Source organism: Panulirus ornatus, chromosome 48 (assembly GCF_036320965.1).
Source record: "Panulirus ornatus isolate Po-2019 chromosome 48, ASM3632096v1, whole genome shotgun sequence".
Classification (NCBI taxonomy): domain Eukaryota; kingdom Metazoa; phylum Arthropoda; class Malacostraca; order Decapoda; family Palinuridae; genus Panulirus; species Panulirus ornatus.
In genome coordinates this window covers 14,235,644-14,257,595 of record NC_092271.1, presented here as the reverse complement: position 1 = coordinate 14,257,595, position 21,952 = coordinate 14,235,644, and the positions used below count along the sequence as shown (strand labels likewise).

At 43.8% G+C, this 21,952-nt stretch overlaps 1 protein-coding gene and 1 pseudogene across 1 annotated transcript in view; one reads left to right on the top strand and one right to left on the bottom strand.

Moving 5' to 3' along the window:
* Positions 1-18,187, bottom strand: part of LOC139764117 (uncharacterized) — a 133,584-nt gene extending 115,397 nt beyond the window's left edge. The window contains exon 1 of the mRNA XM_071690622.1: positions 18,010-18,187. The gene's annotated coding sequence lies outside the window, so the exon portion shown is untranslated. The remainder of the gene's footprint in view (positions 1-18,009) is intronic.
* LOC139763976 (glutathione S-transferase Mu 4-like) overlaps positions 5,754-21,952 on the top strand; it is a 32,012-nt pseudogene continuing 15,813 nt past the window's right edge.

Sequence of the window (21,952 nt, the reverse complement as noted above, 5' to 3'; positions counted from 1 at the left end):
GTTGGCTATCAGTAACCTAGACTAGTCCAGCACGCGGCTCCTGGGGTGACAATAACTCCTCGTAGTTAACAGTAGCCTATCTCCAAAGGAGCGTCGGACCCTTGTTCACGGTGTGTTGTACACACGCGCAGCCTCGTCTTCTAACTTTCTCCATGTAACAAGTACAAAATATGCATTACATACTAATACTTTCAAAAACTTTCCCATTCCCATCTGCAACGATATAGTAATTTCTGTTCTAATGATGTACGCTTATGACAGCAGTCCTGACAAGGCTGTTGTGTCCTTGCTCAAGGTATTATTGCAGTGTTGGCAATACTGTATCCATGACCCTAAAAACACATGAAAATCATGAATTCACCAGAGAACTCTTGACGTCATCAGAGTTTTCGACACAATATTATGGTATCCATATTCAATATGTTGTATTTACACACAAGATATAACGCGTGTCACAAAGATATTACACACATGCCTATGATTTTAATTAATCTGTTCTCTCATCGACCAGTGTATTCATGCCTGATACAGAGATCCAGTAGAGATTATCAAATACATATCCTGGGTACATAATCCTGCCCGAAATGCTATACTCATGATGAGGACTATGTATCAATGCTTACCATGATACACTCGAGTCCCACGAGCTGTGGTCAGTCTTATCTAAACGCTTCTGTACACTAGTTGTCCTATTACTACCTTGCCACACATTATACCGTGTCTTTTCTCTAGTTGTCTTGTGTTCCACCTTGCACACTGTTCCCACTTTATAGCAAATCAATGTCGCCAGGATAAAGAAGTCCTATTCTTGGAGCCACCACAATGAGCGCCCCCTACAAATCACCATTAATGGCCCTAAGGTGCCCACCCTCAGGACCACAACCGACCAAAGGGCTAATTAAAATAACCTGGTGTAGGTTGCAAGAGGGTTCCCCACGTCCAAAGTAACAAACCCATTGATGAATAATTTAACTCCTCATCTTCGTCCACACGAGCGCCGACATGCCAGCACAAAAGAGAGAAAAATGGGCTCCTTTCACTCCCAGGATGAAGGCCCAGCACCCAGACTATCCTAGCCCCCGTGGCCATCCCCCAACCCCAACGTTTTTCTCCTGCACCCTAACCCCGCTTGTGGCGGTCCACCCCACCTCTAACCCACCCCAGCAGGAAGACGGAGGGAAAGGAGGTAAAGTTAAAAGCATGAGACAGAATTGCCAGACAACCACTCGAGCACACTTGTTACCCTCACCCTACTATGATGATGTGCTCACCTGTGAGCTCTACGCTTGCCTTCACTTACCCTAACCCCTGCACCCTTCACCTTTGCTATCGCTAGAGAGAGAGAGAGAGAGAGAGAGAGAGAGAGAGATCCAAAAAATAAATCATGCGACGATAAGTACAAAAAATATATTTCTATACCAATCTGACTGGATTTTCCTTTCTTACTCCTACCCATTTCTATCCTCAAGATTTCAATCATTTTTCTCAGAGATGCAGTTAATAAACCAAATGCTACGTGAATTCAGTTATAACCAACAGCAAAAATTTCCTTAAAAACAAACGATCATATCTCTCGTTACGAATTCTTTTCGTCTATGCTCGACACAGAAGTTTCCGTTTTATAATTAGGTCCTACTTCACAACGAACAAAGCCCTTCTAGTACCAACTTAACCAGGACTACAGCGAACAAAGCTCTTCTAGCACTAACTTAACCGGGACTATCTGCAGTTTAAAGCACCCTTACTATTCTTAAGCCAATCGCAGCTTGGTGTTTGGTGCACCACGATTCTCAAGTGTTTTTGAGCGAAGACTTGATCCTTTCGCCGCCTTGATGGATCACAGCACTTATGTAACCATCAGCGTTTACTCCCAGACCTTCGGTGAGGAGGAGTCGCTGCTGCCGCTTCCGGCCATCTGCCCCTGATCCAGTTGCTGCCCCGACTACCAAGCATGTCACAGATCTCGTGCTATAAATTCACCATGGATCTGTGCATCTCATACCACCTTGCAATTACACGTGTAACACAACTATACTAATCCCATGAGCATGGCCGAACGATCCTTGAGCACGATCCTAAAGAACCTGGTCAAAAGGCCTGGCCATTACTTCCGTCGTGCTTAAAACGTTAAGTAACCCCGGCAGGAGCCGACGGCGGCCAAGAGCTACAGCACCCTAACCCATGAGGAAGAGTCCGGCTGAACCATATACCGAGGAGCAGTCATGGCTAACGTCAGCCTTCATGATAGTGCCAGCATGGGTACAGTCTCCTCCACCAGAACCAGGGATCATGCTGCTACTAGACTTCGCTCTCATGAATATGTTAATAGTGCGAGATGTGGAGGAAGACTCGAGTGTGGAGACGAAAGGACGCAAGTAAGGTGACGTAACGGAGGAGGCTTGTGTGTGTGTGTGTGTGTGTGTGTGTGTGTGTGTGTGTGTGTGTGTGTGTGTGTGTGTGTGTGTGCGCGCGCGCGCGTGGGGGGGGGGGATGGTGGTGTAGTGAAGGAGACGGGGATACAACTAAGTCATGGAGCAAACGACAGAAGGAAGAAGTGATGGAGAACAAGAACCATGCGTTACGAGACGATAGTGAGACTCATAACACCAGGAAGGTTAGAAGAAAAGAGACCCGGAGATGGAGAAGCAAGAGGGTAAGGGAAAAGAGCGGGTAGAGAACACGTGAGGGTATGGCACAGGGCAAAGAGGCAAGGCTACAAGTGAGCAGATGTAAACAAAGATCTACTAAGATCTGGAAGAGAAGTACACTTCAGGAACGACCCCTTGCAGTCAGGAGCACACCCCAGGAACAGCCTCCTGGCGTCAGGAGCACACCCGAGGGACAGCCTCCTGGCGTCAGCAGCACACCTAGGAACAGCCTCCTGGCGTCAGGAGCACACCCTAGGAACAGCCTCCTGGCGTCAGCAGCACACCTAGGAACAGCCTCCTGGCGTCAGGAGCACACACCCAAGGAACAGCCTCCTGGCGTCAGGAGCACACCCCCAAGGAACAGCCTCCTGGCGTCAGGAGCACACACCCAAGGAACAGCCTCCTGGCGTCAGGAGCACACACCCAAGGAACAGCCTCCTGGCGTCAGGAGCACACCCCCAAGGAACAGCCTCCTGGCGTCAGGAGCACACACCCGAGGGACAGCCTTCTGGCGTCAGGAGCACACCCAAGGAACAGCCTCTTGGCGTCAGGAGCACACACCCAAGGAACAGCCTCCTGGCGTCAGCAGCACACCCCCAAGGAACAGCCTCCTGGCGTCAGCAGCACACACCCAAGGAACAGCCTCCTGGCGTCAGCAGCACACACCCAAGGAACAGCCTCGTGGCGTCAGCAGCACACACCCCAGGAACAGCCTCCTGGCGTCAGCAGCACACCCAAGGAACAGCCTCCTGGCGTCAGCAGCACACACCCAAGGAACAGCCTCCTGGCGTCAGCAGCACACCCAAGGAACAGCCTCCTGGCGTCAGCAGCACACACCCCAGGAACAGCCTCCGGAAAGTCTCTTTGGGGGTCAGGAACACCTCATAGGATGATACACAAGCCCTGGTACCAGTGGTTACCCTGGGATCCTCTCAATACACTTGGGAAAAGCTCATTTTACCAGAGAAGCATTATGCCGAGTACGGGATAAGTCAGCGAAAGCCAGCCTAACCTGAGATGTCAGCAGAAGAACTGGGTCAATCCTTTATTCCTCAGCTTCTTCTGCCACACACACACACACACACACACACACGCACACACACACACACACACACATCAGTCGAACAACTATCCCAACACAATAAAAGTTCATCCAAGAGAAAAAATATTTCTTCACTGAAAATCATCGTGGCTAAATCAGATGAGAAAATGAAGTAAAATTGTAAGATAGAAAAAAAAAAAAATTTGGGAGAATCCAGAAGAGTTAAATGGGTTGTAGTAAAACCTGAGGAAATGGGGAACAGCTGTGAAAAATCATGAAGGCCTGAGCTGGACACAATGAGGACAAACGGAAACTAAAACGCCACATGAAGTTGTGGAACCAAGGCAGAAAATCTGATCCGTTGCTCCACACACTAATGCAGACATTGCACTCAATCCACATATCATGTCTCATGTACATAACGTCCCAGTCGGACATGATTGGCTAATCATTCATCCTTCTATCAATGGCTGTGGGGAGACTGCTCTGGTAGAGTGGGGGTTATGAGTGTACAGCAACACCCTGTCAACGTTACAAGTACTTCATAGAGTGGGGGTTATGAGTGTACAGCAACACCCTGTCAACGTTACAAGTACTTCATAGAGTGGGGGTTATGAGTGTACAGCAACACCCTGTCAACGTTACAAGTACTTCATAGAGTGGGGGTTATGTGTGTACAGCAACACCCTGTCAACGTTACAAGTCCTTCATAGAGTGGGGGTTATGAGTGTACAGCAACACCCTGTCAACGTTACAAGTACTTGATAAAGCCATAGGTTTTAACTTAAACAATTCCCACCATCCACTCCCCTTCCCCACACCCGTCACCCTCAAAAGCCTTACACAACCCCACAAACCGTTAACCTCACCACGGCCTCCACCACTAGGCTGGCTACAGACACACTGGGGCCACGGAGTCAAAGGTCAGTCCCCGGAAGTGCTGCTGCCAACGCCCTCATCCCCCAAGAGATACAATCACACGCAGACGTTCATCACGAACCCTTCCCATCGCGTTTGACGACCCTTTCCCCACTGCCCTTTCCCACTGCTCGTGACGACCCTTTCCCACTGCTCGTTACAAACCCTTTCTCACTGCTCGTGACGACCCTTTCCCACTGCTCGTTACAAACCCTTTCTCACTGCTCGTGACGACCATTTCCTACTGCTCCTGACAACCATTTCTCAGTGCTCTTGACGAATCTTTCCTATCGCTTTATAACAAGCGTCTTCCACCGCCCGCAACGACCCTTCCCATCGTTCGTGATAACCCTTTCGCTAAGGTCGTGACGACCCCTTCCCACCGCCACTCCCGACGACCTTCTCGCCGGTTGTGATAACTCCTCCCGCTCTAGTGACGACCTTCTCGCCGGTCGTGACAAATACTCCCCCTTCCCCTGAAGACGACCCACCCACGGTCGTGACAACTCCTCCCGGCGGTCGCGAGAACTCCTCCTGCCCCTGGTGACGACCCTCCCGACGGTCGTGACAACTCCCGCCCCTGGTGACGACCCTCCCGACGGTCGTGACAACTCCCGCCCCTAGTGACGCCCTCCCGACGGTCGTTACAACTCCCGCCCCTGGTGACGACCCTCCCGCTTAGAACACCTATTGCTACGGGAATTTCTTTGCAAGTTTCACGAGAGAGAGAGAAGCGTCTTAGCCAAAAAGGAAAGTCATCGTCCTTATTCAGAACCAAAATGCACGAAGAATGAACGTAATTCCCAAAAGATTACACGGCCAACACCCACGCTTCTCTCCGACAGCCCTAAGACTGTTTTGAAAAACAAAAATTTAAATTCAAAACCTACAGAAAATTCTGACTGAAGGTCATGAAATATAATTCATATCATGAAACTTACAATATGTCAACTGGTGATAAGTATTCCACCGATTTTGTAACCATGGCATTAGCAGCCATTGCCCCATCATAACTGACACACACTTTTACAACGTATACCAGAAGAATTAACCATTCACGTTTTCTATAATTTCGGTCCCATTTCCACGGGGATGTCTGCGTGTATACAGGATCGCACTCTATTGAGGGAATTTCTTCTGCAAATATGGGAATCCCGAGCCTCAAGAAAAGGGCAGAGGGACGAACAGTTACACCCGGTATAAATTTCTTGCAGCTTTTCCTCTACATTCAGCTTGATCGCAATAACCACGATCCTTATGGGAAGTTACGATGCCTCGGTACGAGGAACCAGACCCGTCTCATGATGCCTCACAATCTGAGCCACTGGTGCATCTCTACCAAAACAGTGTTATAATCAACACCCACACACACACACACACACCCTGAAAATATTCCTACGATTCTTATAGACTTTTCAATCAGATTTCATGAACACACCAAAACAGTGTTATAATCAACACCCACACACACACACCCTGAAAATATTTCTAAGATTCTTATAGATTTTCAATCAGATTTCATGAACACACCAAAACAGTGTTATAATCAACACCCACACACACACACCCTGAAAATATTCCTACGATTCTTATAGATTTTCAATCAGATTTCATGAACACTTCGGGAAACGTCGTGGTGCTGAACCACACACACAAAAATTAATTTTGGGGATGAGGGTAAAGGAGTCTTAGCACACTTTCTAAACTTTCGACTTTAAATACCAAATGTGTGATGTTCCAGCACCGTTACCCATGGTATGTAATAGTAGTGCATACTACGGCACGATGTATATACCTTGTGAGCAAGACAAAATACGCCACTCGTCTCGTCTTTTAAGCAGGATAGGCTCGAGCCAGTCTATCAACACAGTACTTACTTTCACCGACCCGCAAAACAACCGAAGGAGCGAAGGGTCAGGGTCTTTCCTGTAGGAGGAGGACATCCTACTTACATACAGACGGACACACTTAAAACTCCCAAGCACATCCGTTGGACGCTTCAAGACGAAGATAAGACCTTAGTTATGCCAGCATGACCTTTGACATGAACGTTAAGGGTCAAGTAAAAGGATAGTAACGTCGTGTTCAGGTCGTAAGCGCAGGTAATATTCTAAATTACACCAACGCTGATGAACATATCTAAAGGTGTGTGGCGATCACAGCTGCTATGAACACATCATTCACTGCCAGGAATTATGCGTACAGAAAAACCAATAATGATATCAAATAAAAACTTTCACTTATGGAACCCTTAAAAAAAATCCTTCAGGCCCTAAAATCCCCAGTCTGACGAGTATCACAACCTGAGCACGACATTTGGGTATGGTGGCCTGGCCTTTAACCTGACCCTAAGGGTCACACACTCTCACTCAAATGATCATACCGTCAGGCTCAAAGCTTGGTACCGTCATGCCCCAGGGGCTGGTGAGGTGAGACAGCCCACTGTACGGCTCAGGTGGTGGGGCTGTTTCCTCCATCACTACTAAGCCACATACTGGCACAAACCATAACAAGTGGGACTAACTTTGGTATTTGGTTGCTATACATGGAGCACTATGATAGTCATACAGTACAGACTTTCTGTATATTAAGAAATGCTCCTCGGCACGCGTTCCCACCTCTGAACCTCGTCAATTTATATGTAGGTATGCTTTGTTGCGTGTTAAAAGGATTATCTACATATTCTTATCTCAAGATATACCGGTACTTCTCGCTGCCAAAGTTTCTAGTTACCAAGGAACATGTCTTTATTTTATTCTACACTGTTATGCCAATCATAAAGTGAATACCAAAAGTTCACCTATCATGGTTACCAAGGAACAGGTGTTCATTTCATTCTACACTCTTATGTCAATCACATAAATACCAAAAGTTCACCTATCATGAAATATTCTACAGCCCTACGACATCTGAGGTATTAGTGGAACACAGTCTCGAATCAAAACAGTATCTTATCCTATTCATCTGTTCGCACTAACATGGGACACACCGAGTACAAAGAGCCTGGCATGTTTTGTAGAAACCGAATCTGCACGCCGGCAGAGAGGAGTGACCTTAGGGTAGACTTGCTTCAGACGCTTTATACATTCAAACTCGTGTATGCAATTCGTTAAGATGATCCTCCCTCATAGTGACACCTGAACCACGACTAAAAAGAAACTTTTCGACAAGGTCTCAAGTATCCCGACCAACGCTTCATGGAACAATGATAACGCCAGAACTCCCAGCCAGCGGATGCGTCCTCCTCCTCACCTTCACGCACTGGACAACCCGCTGTAACAAGCGATGCAGGTGTAACGTGTGTTACCGTACGTCTCGCAACGGTATTCCAGCCCTAGTATCCACCCAACACACCCATAATGAATCCCCAAACTGCAGCAGAGTGGAGAGAGAGAGAGAGAGAGAGAGAGAGAGAGAGAGAGAGAGAGAGAGAGAGAGAGAGAGAGAGACGAGGTCAAAGTCCGGAATGTGGGAGGGAGAAGCGTGGTGCCCTAAATTGGACCTTCTAACCTGACCCTAACCCTCTCACACAATCAGGAGTCATCAAAGTATAATGGATCTCCCACCAACACCATCATCAGGGTGAGCGGGTAAATGGGGCCAGCAGAACTATCACGGTACCAGCAACCAATGCAAGGGGGAGCTGCCGCGCACCCTATTTTGTTGCGCACCACTAGACTTTTCACGGGTCCTTCATACCCATTATCGCTGGTGTTTCTGCAGCCTGCACCCCTGCATAACATCCATGCAGCTGTAAAGAGTGAGCTTACTTGCCATACAGTAAACCTGCACCTGGACACAGGGTACGTAGTACCATGCAGCTGTAAAGAGTGAGTTTACTTGCCATACAGTAACCTGCACCTGGACACGGTACGCAGTACCATGCAGCTGTATAGAGTGAGTTTACTTGCCATACAGTAACCTGCACCTGGACACAGGGTACGCAGTACCATGCAGCTGTATAGAGTGAGTTTACTTGCCATACAGTAACCTGCACCTGGACACAGGGTACGTAGTACTAATGCCACTAAACGCCGGCTAAGTTAGTCATCATGTTCATGACATTCAATCACATAAACGTAAGACAATGTTTCGAGACTAACGAGGTAGTTCCCTTGTTGACACTAACAAGTATGCCAACAGGTTCAAATCAAGGTACCTCCATATCGCACAAGATAATTTTTACGTATGTGCACCTACCCTGCCTATATTGTTAGCTTCCCAATACACTTCGATTTATGTAAGGTAATCTATTCCGACCATCAACAACTTAGTTTCCACACCAATGGCCACCTCTGTCTTCCTTAAACCTGTTTAATTCAAAACTACCGATGCGAGTAGCTTTGATAAAGTAAACTTAATACCGTAATGACATTCGCTTTATAATAACATTACCGTTATCCGTTCATAAACCTCAATCACGTTACTTCACTGTGCCCAGTGGCGTACTGAGGGAAGCAGGACCCAAAAGCAAACAGTATGGGTGACCCTAGAAACAACCGACTTTCCTTAAATCATTGTAGGATTCGATAGCCTGAGGTAAGGGAGCCAAAAAAAAAAAAAAAATGAAAGAATCCGAATTTATATCTAATTTCTTTCAAGGGCCCTAAAAAATTTCACCCCTCCCCTTCCTATAAAGAAATCGAGAATATCTTGGCCCTCGAGCCATAAAATCCTTACAGATTAAGTCTTCCAAGACTGGAACCCAGTTCAGTCACTCTATCATCCTAATCTGTCAACCACGAAAAAAGATCTCACCACAGAATAACACCTGGGACAAGGTCTTTGACTCAATCTTGAAAGAAAACAATAACGGTTCCTTGAAGAAACATGTATTCTCATTATGAATACAGATTCGCAAACTTTTGTAAAGCATATGCCTACAATCGCTTCTTGTAAGCCTAAGCGGTGAAGCCTTCCCGCCCAGTTGCGTGTCTTACCTCCGACAAGATGCACTCCCCAGGCTGACTTGTTCACGCCATAACAACGGACGGTCACGACGACACATCATGAACGGGGCTTCGAGTCCCGAAGTAATGTGTCCCACCAGACATGTCAGAACTAGTGGCCTCCCTTCCAGTTATGTTAATACTGTTCTCACCATCCATCAGATGTGAAGACCTTACCGGGAAAGACGACGACCTTCAAATGACATCAATACTGGTTTCATCATCCACAGGAAGAAAACCAGTTCCAAGAACCTCATCTTTGAAGCTAAGACATCTCAGGCAAGCGTCAAGAATCTGATATCTTAAGTTCTCACATACATGAATGAATGTTTATACAGATCATAATACAAGTCATGGACATACATACACAATTTCTGTACAAAATGTATCAAAAGAAAGAGAAGAAGTTCGATCGAACGAGGAGTTTTTTTTGTGTGACATATCTAGCATGTTCACACATTTGGCGCGCTAGAGGTTGCATTTACAGCGTATCTGCTTATCCGTTTCATCGGATAAAAAAAAAATAAAAAATAAAACCTTATACAGAAGGAAGTAACATCCTGTCCATGCAAAATGCCTCCACACAAGTGAAAAACTGAACTGAGCAAGTTTCACCATAAAAAAATTACGTCAAATTCAGTGTAATATAACAAACCACCGTCAAACTAAAGTTCCTGCTTTTGCTGAACACTATCGAACGACTGAGGACTAGTCTATTGTGTTATACATTGTGGTACCATGTTAACAGCCGTAAAGTAACACCTCCCATGAAAATGCTCTACGTTCAGGTTCTTTTCATACTATCTTTTCCTTCCCATTTTCTTCCCCCTGCATATGACATCTTGTCATCTGGTGTACTGAAAGCCAATCTTGTACGATGGCAAGATCAAATGGTATGATGTTCTTTTGTGTAACCATACCCCTCACGGTCAGGTCTGATGTTAATCCACTATATCCAAGGTTAAAGATATCAAACTTCAAAGTATAGGTAGTCTCTGATTAAGAGCTCTCTCTTTCTATTAAGATGAATGTCTGACTAGGCTTACCAAAACAATCTGGTCAAACAAAAGCATTACATCCCCTGTAATTCACAACAATCTCTCTACTAAGTCTTACATTTCAGAATCCTTCAAGGTATCATCATCAGAGTCTGAAGATAGAACTAAAGCAAAATAAACTGGTAAATTCACAACCTCAATCAATTCTGGCGCTCTCAGTAAAATAAATAGACTGAGGTGGCAGTTGTGCGGGTGCTCGACCCACGCATGGCGCCTCACAGACTATGATTACTGTGACTGTAGCCAAACCTATATGCGCTCAGGACCGGTATTCCTTGGTCATCTTGTTTCCCTAACGATTATGTATGCTAGCCTGCATGTACCATTTTCTGATTATTACAAACAATCGCTGTACTACGATGGGAAACAATTTTCAAATGACATTTGAATCTATAATAATGTTCTTTGCTTTTCCGTAAAGTCTGGCCTGTATTTATCATTCATATATGGTGTGGGAAGCAATTTGTTTGAAGCAGTGAAAAGTTTTTATCGAGGATGAAAGGCATGTGTACGAGTAGGAAGAATGGAAAGTGATTGGTTCTCAGTGAATGTTGGTTTGCGGCAGGGGTACGTGATGTCTCTATGGTTGTTTAATTTGCTTATGGATGGGATTGTTAGGGAGGTGAATGCAAGAGTTTTGGAAAGATAGGCAAGTATGCAGTCTGTTGTGGATGAGAGAGCTTGGGAAGTGAGTCAGTTGTTGTTCGCTGATGATACAGCGCTGGTGGCTGATTCATGTGAGAAACTGCAAAAGCTGGTGACTGAGTTTGGTAAAGTGTGTGAAAGAAGAAAGTTAAGAGTAAATGTGAATAAGAGCAAGGTAATTAGGTACAGTAGGGTTGAGGGTCAAGTCAATTGGGAGGTAAGTTTGAATGGAGAAAAACTGGAGGAAGTAAAGTGTTTTAGATATCTGGGAGTGGATCTGGCAGCGGATGGAACCATGGAAGCGGAAGTGGATCATAGGGTGGGGGAGGGGGCGAAAATCCTGGGAGCCTTGAAGAATGTGTGGAAGTCGAGAACATTATCTCGGAAAGCAAAAATGGGTATGTTTGAAGGAATAGTGGTTCCAACAATGTTGTATGGTTGCGAGGCGTGGGCTATGGATAGAGTTGTGCGCAGGAGGATGGATGTACTGGAAATGAGATGTTTGAGGACAATGTGTGGTGTGAGGTGGTTTGATCGAGTAAGTAATGTAAGGGTAAGAGAGATGTGTGGAAATAAAAAGAGCGTGGTTGAGAGAGCAGAAGAGGGTGTTTTGAAATGGTTTGGGCACATGGAGAGAATGAGTGAGGAAAGATTGACCAAGAGGATATATGTGTCGGAGGTGGAGGGAACGAGAAGTGGGAGACCAAACTGGAGGTGGAAAGATGGAGTGAAAAAGATTTTGTGTGATCGGGGCCTGAACATGCAGGAGGGTGAAAGGAGGGCAAGGAATAGAGTGAATTGGATCGATGTGGTATACCGGGGTTGACGTGCTGTCAGTGGATTGAATCAGGGCATGTGAAGCGTCTGGGGTAAACCATGGAGAGCTGTGTAGGTATGTATATTTGCGTGTGTGGACGTATGTATATACATGTGTATGAGGGTGGGTTGGGCCGTTTCTTTCGTCTGTTTCCTTGCGCTACCTCGCAAACGCGGGAGACAGCGGGAGAAAAAAAAAAAAAAAAAAAAAAAAAATATATATATATATATATATATATATATATATATATATATATATATGTGTGTGTGTGTGTGTGTGTGTGTGTGTGTGTGTGTGTGTGTGTGTGTGTAAGTAGGAGAGATGGCCAGAGAGCGTTATTGTATTACGTGTCAATTGATAGGCGCGTGAGAGAGAGACTTTTGGAAGTTAATGTGCTGAGAGGGGCAACTGGGGGATGTCTGATCATTATCTTGTGGAGGCAAAGGTGAAGATATGTAAAGGTTTTCAGGAAAAAGAGAGAAAATGTTGGGGTAAAGAGAATGGCGAGAGTAAGCTTGGATAGGGGACTTGTGTGAGGAAGTACCAGGAGAGATTGAGTGCAGAACGGAAAAAGGTGAGGAGTGGGGGAGGAATGCGATGTATTTAGGGAAGCAGTGATGGCCTGCGCAAAAGATGCCTGTGGCATGAGAAAGGTGGGCAGATTAGAAAGGGTAGTGAGTGGTGGGATGAAGAAGTAAGATTGTTAGTGAAAGAGATGCGAGGCACTTGGACAATTTTTGCAGGGAAATAGAGCAAATGACCGGGAGATGTATAAAAGAAAGAGGCAAGAGGTCAAGAGAAAGGTGCAAGAGGTGAAAAAGAGGACAAATGAGAGTTGGGGTGAGAGAGTATCAACTTCTAGGGAAAATAAAAAGGTGTTTTGGAAGGAGGTAAATAAAATGCGTAAGACGAGAGAACAAAAGGGAAAATCGGTGAAGGGGGCAAATGGGGAGGTACTAACATGTAGTAGTGAAGTGAGAGGGACACGGAGTGAGTATTCTGAAGGTTTGTTGAATGTGTTTGATGACAGAGTGGCAGATATAGGTGTTTTGGTCGAGCTAATGTGCAAAGTGAGGGAGTCAGTGAGAATGATTTGGTAAACAGAGAAGAGGTAGTGAAAGCTTTGCGGAAGATGAAAGCTGGCAAGGTGGCGCCGCGGTTTGGATGGCATTGTTGTGGAATTTATTAAAAAAGGGGGCGACTGTATTGTTGACTGGTTGGTGAGGATACTCAATGTATGCATGGTTCATGGTGAAGTGCCGGATGATTGGGAGATTGCAAGCATAGTGCCATTGTACAAAAGCAAAGGGGATAAAAGTCAGTGTTCAAATTACAGAGGTACAAGTTTGTTGAGTATTCCTGGGAAATTATATGAAAGGGTATTGATCGAGAGGGTGAAGGAATGTACAGAGTATCAGATTGGGAAGGAGCAGTGTGGTTTCAGAAGTGGTAGAGGATGTGTGGATCAGGTGTTTACTTTGAAGAATGTATGTGCGAAATACTTAGAAAAGCAAATGGATTTGTATGTAGCATTCATGGATCTGGAGAAGGCATATGATAGAGTTGATAGAGATGCTCTGTGGAAGGTATTAAGAGTATATGGTGTGATAAGTTGCTAGAAGCAGTGAAAAGTCTTTATCAAGGATGTACGGCAAGTGTACGAGTAGGAAGAGAGGAAAGTGAGTGGTTCCCAGTGAATGTAGGTTTGCGGCAGGGGTGTGTGATGTCTCCAGGGATGTTCAATATGTTTATGGATGGGGTTGTTAGGAAGGAGAATTCAAGAGTTTTGGAGAGAGGGGCAAGTACGCAATCTTTTGTGGATGAGAGGTCTTGGGAAGCGAGTCAATCGTTGTTCGCTGATGATACAGCGCTGGTGGCTGATTCGGGTGAGAAACTGCAGAAGTTGGTGACTGAGTTTGGTAAAGTGTGTGAATAAAAGCAAGGTTGTTAGGTTCAGTGGGGTTGAGGGACACGTCAATTGGGAGGTAAATTTGAAGAGAAAAACTGGATTAAGAAGTGTTTTAGATATCTGGGAGTGGATTTGGCAGCGTATAGAACCATGGAAGCAGAAGTGAGTCACAGGGTGGGAGAGGGAGCAAAGGTTCTGGGAGCGTTGAAGAATGTGTGGTAGGCGAGAACCTTATCTCAGAGAGCAAAAATGGGTATGTTTGAAGGAATAAAGGTTCTAACAATATGTTTGTGAGCCATGGGCGATAGATAGGGTTGTTTTGGATGTTTTGGAAATGAGATGTTTGAGGACAATATCTGGCGTGAGGGGGGTTTGATCGAGTAAGTAATGAAAGGGTAAGAGAGATGTGTGGAAATAAAAAGAGTGTGGTTGAGAGAGCAAAAGAGGGTATTGAAATGGTTTGGTCACATGGAGCGAATGAGCGAGGAAAAATTGACAAAGAGGATATATGTGTCAGAGGTGGAGGGAACGAGAAGTGGGAGACCAAATTGGAGGTGGAAGGATGGGATGAAAAAGATTTTGAGCGATCAGGGCTTGAACATACACGAGGGTGAAAGACGTGCAAGGAATAGAGTGAATTGGAACGAAGTGGTATACCGGGGTCGACGTGCTGTCAATGGAATGAACCAGGGCATGTGAAGCGTTTGTGGTAAACCATGGAAAGTTTTGTGAGGCCAGGATGTGGAAAGGGAGCTGTGGTTTCGGTGCATTATACATGACAGAGACCGAGTGTGAACGAATGTGGCCTTTGTTGTCTTTTCCTAGAGCTACCTCGCGCGCACGCGGGGGAAGGGGGGTGTCATTTCATGTTTGGCGGGGTGGCGGCGAGAAAGGATGAAGGCAGCATGTATGAACATGTACACGTGTATATATGTATATGTCTGTGTATGTATATGCATGTACATGTTGAAATGTATAGGTATATGTGAGTGAGTGGGCGTTTATGTATGTACATGTGTATGGAAAGGATCACAATTTTGTGCATGATCAAGATATTCCTACGAGTCCACGGGAAAAATGAAACACGATAAGTTCCCAAGTGTACTTTCGTGTAATAATCACATCATCAGGGGAGACACGAGAGAAATATAGGTCAGTTGATATACACTGAAGAGACGAAGCTGCGTCCTAGCTTCGTCTCTTCGATGTATATCAACTGACATATTTCTTGTCTCTCCTGATGATGTGATTATAACACGAAAGTGCACTTGGGAACATATCGTGTTTCATTTTCCCCGTGTATTCATAGGAATACATACATGTGTATGTGGAATGGGTTGGGCCATTCTTTCGTGTTTCCTTGCGCTACCTCGCTAACGTGGGAGACAGCGTCAAAGTATAATACATAAAAATAAATCAAGTATATATATATATATATATATATATATATATATATATATATATATATATATTCCTATGAGTCCTTTAGCAGCAAGCTTACTAACAACTGAATGCAGCTAATAACTTTTCAATTAGCATCAAAAATGTCTACGTTGCTAGATATGATATGCAAGATTTTTTCATTGGTTTTCATGTTCTGCTCTGTTTTCGCCCCTGCAATGAAGTTTCATTCCAAGTGCTCTCCCTGCAACAAAGAATTGATCTCCCATTCTTTCATTAGCTTCCGGTCAAAATTTAACCAAGTCGAAAAAAACTTAGTCGAATATTATTCCCAAAACCAACAAATACCTGCCTGGTATCCCACAGGTAAAAAGGCGAGGTTTCCTGACGTTTCAGCTGTTTGACATGTAACTCTGTTGAACCCTTGACAATCTCCGCGCTGTACCTCTCACCAAGTATGAGAAGCAACGGCCAATACCGTGTGGGAGAGAGTAGCTGCGAAGTAGAGTCGGGGTGCAAAAAGAGAGAAGTGACTAGGGCGAGGTCACGAACCACACGATAACCCTTCTCTCCGTCATACGGCATCACAGGAAGGCCATTCAGTTCCCAATCAGTTCTCAACTGCTACAAAATTCCCGCCCCGTAGACACACTCTTAATGCAATGATAAGTAATGGTCATCACACAAGGGTTACCAAGAATGTTTGTATATAAATGATCTATCAAGCAATAAAATACCTCTTTATGCGTTAAAAGTCTCCTTTTCATTACACATATTCACTTGGCAGAGAAGCAAATGTAAAACTCGTTTGTAGAGTTGGATTCAATACTGACAACTAGAGATGACACCAGATTCCTGTATCCGTGAAGCATCAAAGAATGTGGTAACACGTCTGTTTTCACGAGTTACTCTCATCTGAAGTAAAGGTTTGTTTGGTCGCCGATTCAGCAAAATTACAGATACAAATACCTTCCCGTCGATGAGGCTTCTTGCGTAATCATACAGGAGACTGCACTATCTTACGTATATACATTTTCGAGTGTTTTGTTTGAACAACAGATCGTTATAATTTCTATTATCATTAAACCTCACCAAAAATAATACATCGAATGCTATTCTAATATTTGCAAGAGGACAATTTACCTCAGCCATTCGTCTACGCTGTGATCCGGGCGATATATATATATATATATATATATATATATATATATATATATATATATATATATATATATATATTACTATAAAGTGCTTAAGAAAGTCCTGCAAAGCAACGTTTAGATTTGGACTGCTGTGCTACTGGTATCCATTGTACCAAATGCGAACGTGACGACTGATAAAAGATGGGGCCCAACAAGTGTAAAACTCCCTCGCCAAACAGCACAAACATAATTCAAACTCCCACTGACCTTCAAAGTGCACATGGGTGGATGTGACGGTTGAGAGACCACTATCCTCAAGAATACACCTTGATTGGATATGAAGGTTAACGACCATCTCTACCAAATTGCGTTCAGTGATGGATGGTATAATGATGACAAACAGTCTCCCAGAGGGCACCAGGGATGGTGACTTAATATGTCCCCTACTATTGAGCGCGTGTGATGGCACCCTCAACTGACGTCTACAGTCCCCCCACGGAGGTTGGGACGGTTGACGGATACAATCAGGTATGTGGAGGCACCCGAGTTCACATGACGCCTCACTTATGTTTTCCCCTGTTTACTGAACTTTCGTAACAGATAAAGCTTTAAGACGAAGCATATAAAACCTCACCCAGCCTAGTGTGGGAAAGTGTGGGGAAGATCTCATGGATGCATTCACATACCTTGGACCACAACCACACCGAGTACCAATACTTGCAGTGTTCAACTAGCCGACAGTTTCCTAACATATATATTAATACAAGAGGGACAGATGTAAAGCTATTCTTTTTACACCACATTGCTGGATATGAAACCGGAACTTTTTACACCTTACATTGCTGGGTATGAAACCGGGTTCTTTTACACCTGATATTGCTGTACATGGTGTTACACATCTTTTGTAACGCGACTGGTAATATCAATTTTGACTAACCAAAACAAATTCTTGTGGCGATGGTGCCCTGACCTTAAATTCAGATAATTATGCGATTACGAGGTTATATCTATCACAACGAGACTGTACTACATAAAACTTGTTGCACAAATTCACCTGACGGCTTGAAAAGTGGCCCAACTGTCATAGTTTTCTGAGAATCAATGTTTTCAGTAGTTTCGGTAATGGATCACGAAATGTTACATAAGAGTTGGCAACTAATGACAAACTCATTTTGACGGCACGAAAATATGAATGCTCTAATCACAAAAAAAAAAAAATTTCTTTAAGGAACTGTCACAGTCATCCACCAATTTTTCTACTTCTTTGTCTGCACAAAATAGTTAAATTTCAAAACTACTGTAAACTTAAGATCCCCACTTAAAACAACGAAAAAGACCCTTCTAACGACTCGTGTATAATATCTTAACGAACTTATGAGTAAATTAAACAGGCATACCAATGCGTGGGAGAAGGTGAACCTTTCAGCCAAGTCTCGAGAGGTCACACCGAAACCCTTAGTTAGCACCCGCTAAAACTTACCTTTGCAGTTGTCGAATGTAAATAATTAGCCTTGTATTTCCTTGCGTCTTCTGTGCAGAACTACTGAATAAACCACGTGAATAACATCAAATTACAAAACTACAAACGGTTTGAAATAAACCGAGCGCTGGTCCAGCCCCCAGTTATCACTTCACTCAGCCAGGTCTCGACGCACACTGACGTCCAACGAGCCTCCGACTTTTCAAGGGGAGATTCGTATTTTTCGCGGCTCTTTATATTAGCTACTACTAAACCTTTCCTTTTGTTTCGCTATCTTAGCACATTTTTAAGTTTTATACTAGGAAATGTGATTATGATGCAAGGGAAGAATTTTATCTTTGAAATCAAATCAAGGATAAAGTATATCGTTAAATTATCTGACGAAAACAATGATGTACTAGTGAGTTTAACTGTCTTTTAAAAGGCAAATGAATGTAAATAGCATTAAACTGTTTGCTTGAAAAATTTATTTCATAATGCTGTGAATGTACAATGGACAAGCAGGTAATTGCTAGTATTCCTAATCAGCTTAGGTAAATCAGCAAGACCACATCTGTTCATTCCGGGAAGAACGATTTTCAAGATATTCATACCACCTCGATTACCAATAACAGTAATTCAAGCCAAACGTTTTAAAATGAAAAAAAAATCCTCATATACTAAAAAGACCAATTTAATACAATTCGTCTATCTATCTACTCCGTTCTCATTTGCACTGAGAGACTCAAGTGCTTAAAAAAGCATTCGTCCTTTACGGGAATTACCAGAACCCGAGTCCCTCAATCCTGACTCCGTCGGCTGGCAGAAGTGAGAGACGCTAAGTCCCTTCAGGTAAGGCTTGCCACCCTGTGATCCCCAGTGACATTCTAATAATACGTACATAAAACTGCAACATGACAAAAAATTCATTCTTGCAGTACAGATCTTAACCTGCGTACGTAGAAAGTGCAGGGGCTTTTTTTTTTTTTTTTATACTTTGTCGCTGTCTCCCGCGTTTGCGAGGTAGCGCAAGGAAACAGACGAAAGAAATGCCCCCCCCCCATACACATGTATATACATACGTCAACCCCGGTATACCACATCGATCCAATTCACTCTATTCCTTGCCCTCCTTTCACCCTCCTGCATGTTCAGGCCCCGATCACACAAAATCTTTTTCACTCCATCTTTCCACCTCCAATTTGGTCTCCCTCTTCTCCTCGTTCCCTCCACCTCCGACACATATATCCTCTTGGTCAATCTTTCCTCACTCATTCTCTCCATGTGCCCAAACCACTTCAAAACACCCTCTTCTGCTCTCTCAACCACGCTCTTTTTATTTCCACACCTCTCTCTTAACCTTGTTACTCACTCGATCAAACCACCTCACACCACACATTGTCCTCAAACATCTCATTTCCAGCACATCCATCCTCCTGCGCACAACTCTATCCATAGCCCACGCCTCGCAACCATACAACATTGTTGGAACCACTATTCCTTCAAACATACCCATTTTTGCTTTCCGAGATAATGTTCTCGACTTCCACACATTCTTCAAGGCCCCCAGAATTTTCGCCCCCTCCCCCACCCTATGATCCACTTCCGCTTCCATGGTTCCATCCGCTGCCAGATCCACTCCCAGATATCTAAAACACTTCACTTCCTCCAGTTTTTCTCCATTCAAACTCACCTCCCAATTGACTTGACCCTCAACCCTACTGTACCTAATAACCTTGCTCTTATTCACATTTACTCTTAACTTTCTTCTTCCACACACTTTACCAAACTCAGTCACCAGCTTCTGCAGTTTCTCACATGAATCAGCCACCAGCGCTGTATCATCAGCGAGCAACAACTGACTCACTTCCCAAGCTCTCTCATCCCCAACAGACTTCATACTTGCCCCTCTTTCCAAAACTCTTGCATTTACCTCCCTAACAACCCCATCCATAAACATATTAAACAACCATGGAGACATCACACACCCCTGCCGCAAACCTACATTCACTGAGAACCAATCACTTTCCTCTCTTCCTACACGTACACATGCCTTACATCCTCGATAAAAACTTTTCACTGCTTCTAACAACTTTCCTCCCACACCATATATTCTTAATACCTTCCACAGGGGCTTTTTATTATCATTTATTCAGCCTGTTCAAATCATTTGCCAGAGCATACCAAAACTAAACATCCTGGCAGAAGATAGTTTCATAGTAACAACCCACAACTAAACTTACATATGTTCCCTATGTTGGGCTACATTATGACCACCGTCTCACAGGAAATAAATGAAAGGAACCTTCCCATCAAAAGGACAAAGGGATGATACCATACTAATTCTGACAATTCTATCTGGATTTTAAAGATAAACAATATATTGGTAATAATCGAAACTGATCCCAAGTACTGTACATGAGCAACGGATGTTAGAATCAAATTATACATAAACATTTTAGTCGTTACAATAGGACTCTTATTTTTTTTTTTCTTTTTTACATTGGAGGCTCCTGTTACGGACAAAAATCCACATGAAGGTCGGGGCCTTGTTTGATATTTACACAATTTAATGAAAAAGAAGAGAAAAGGAGAGACAAATGAAATTATTTACGAATGTTGGAGGGAATGAAAAACCTGTCATAAAATGTGCCAGTATAGTCATTGGGAAAGACATGAAAGGGAAGAGAGTTCTAATGAACACCCTTGTACACACAATAACACACGCACATTTCTACGATAAATTTTCTCTGGTGTATTCTGAAGTAACAAGTTAACCATAACTTTCATCACTCCGATGACCACGTATCCTTAATATCTCTTGTCTCTTCACTGAAACAGTCTTCATTACCCTTCCCTACTTCATAGAAAATGTATAACTCAGTCTTGGCTTCGCCGACCATCTTGTTGGCCTGCACCTCTTAGTCTCTCATACTTACAGTGATGGTAAGGAAATAGTGATGCATCCTTACCCTACTTGCTGTAAGTAGATTAAGGATTTACTTTTAACCTAATTACTTCGAATATTCACTACCTTAATGCAACAACATTTTTGAATTAAAGAAATTACTAAATATATTGGCTGAAAGTGAATCCCAAAATTATACACTTAAAGACAGGTTAATGAAGTGTTACTAACGAATTAAAGACAGGTTAATGAAGTGTTGCTACTTCGTTACTTTCTACCACTGCCAATCATTAGACCAGATATCTGGAATAATTTTTGTAGTGCCATGATTTCACGTATTTTTTCTTCCTGATAGCCCCTGTTACAATAAGACAAACCTAATTTTAAACTTCCTTGCAGTTCAAGAATTTACAGTTGACTCGGCAGTCATGCGACAACATGAATTTCTCTCTATTCTTCCTTATTCCAAAGGAAACGGATGAGAAAGTATGCACCTCGATGCTGACTGGCTAAGAATGTACCCACTTTGATTCTAAATGGGTGAGAGTCTTCGCCTTCATGGTGGTTCTCTGAGAATACGTGTATCATGGCATGAACTACACACTTAACTTCCGCAAGTGATTTTCCGGAACAACCGTGACCTTGTCGAGTTCCCTTCTTTCGTCAACAATGAAGGCTCTTCCCGCAAATTGACAGTCAAATGATCACAAGTTATCGCTATGGCTGTTGGCGTCTAGACTAGACTCGGTTATCTCAAAACCAAAAGATATGTAACCGCGTTAGCAATTTGATAACTAATTGTATACCTGAGCAATGACGCGTTTCACAATGTTATCACAAACATCCATGACGCACTATGTACTCTGTGCATGTGACTCATTGAGAGGCCGTTCGCGCACGCCCTTGAGGGCAAATAGAATACATACCGAACTCTGAAAGCGATACTGTAAAAGTGAAAAATGAAGCTATGTGTGTCGTCGCCATCCATAACTTTTTGATTCATAGGTCTGACGAACGATAGGTGATGATCACTCTTCATAATTGTGTTGAATCTTA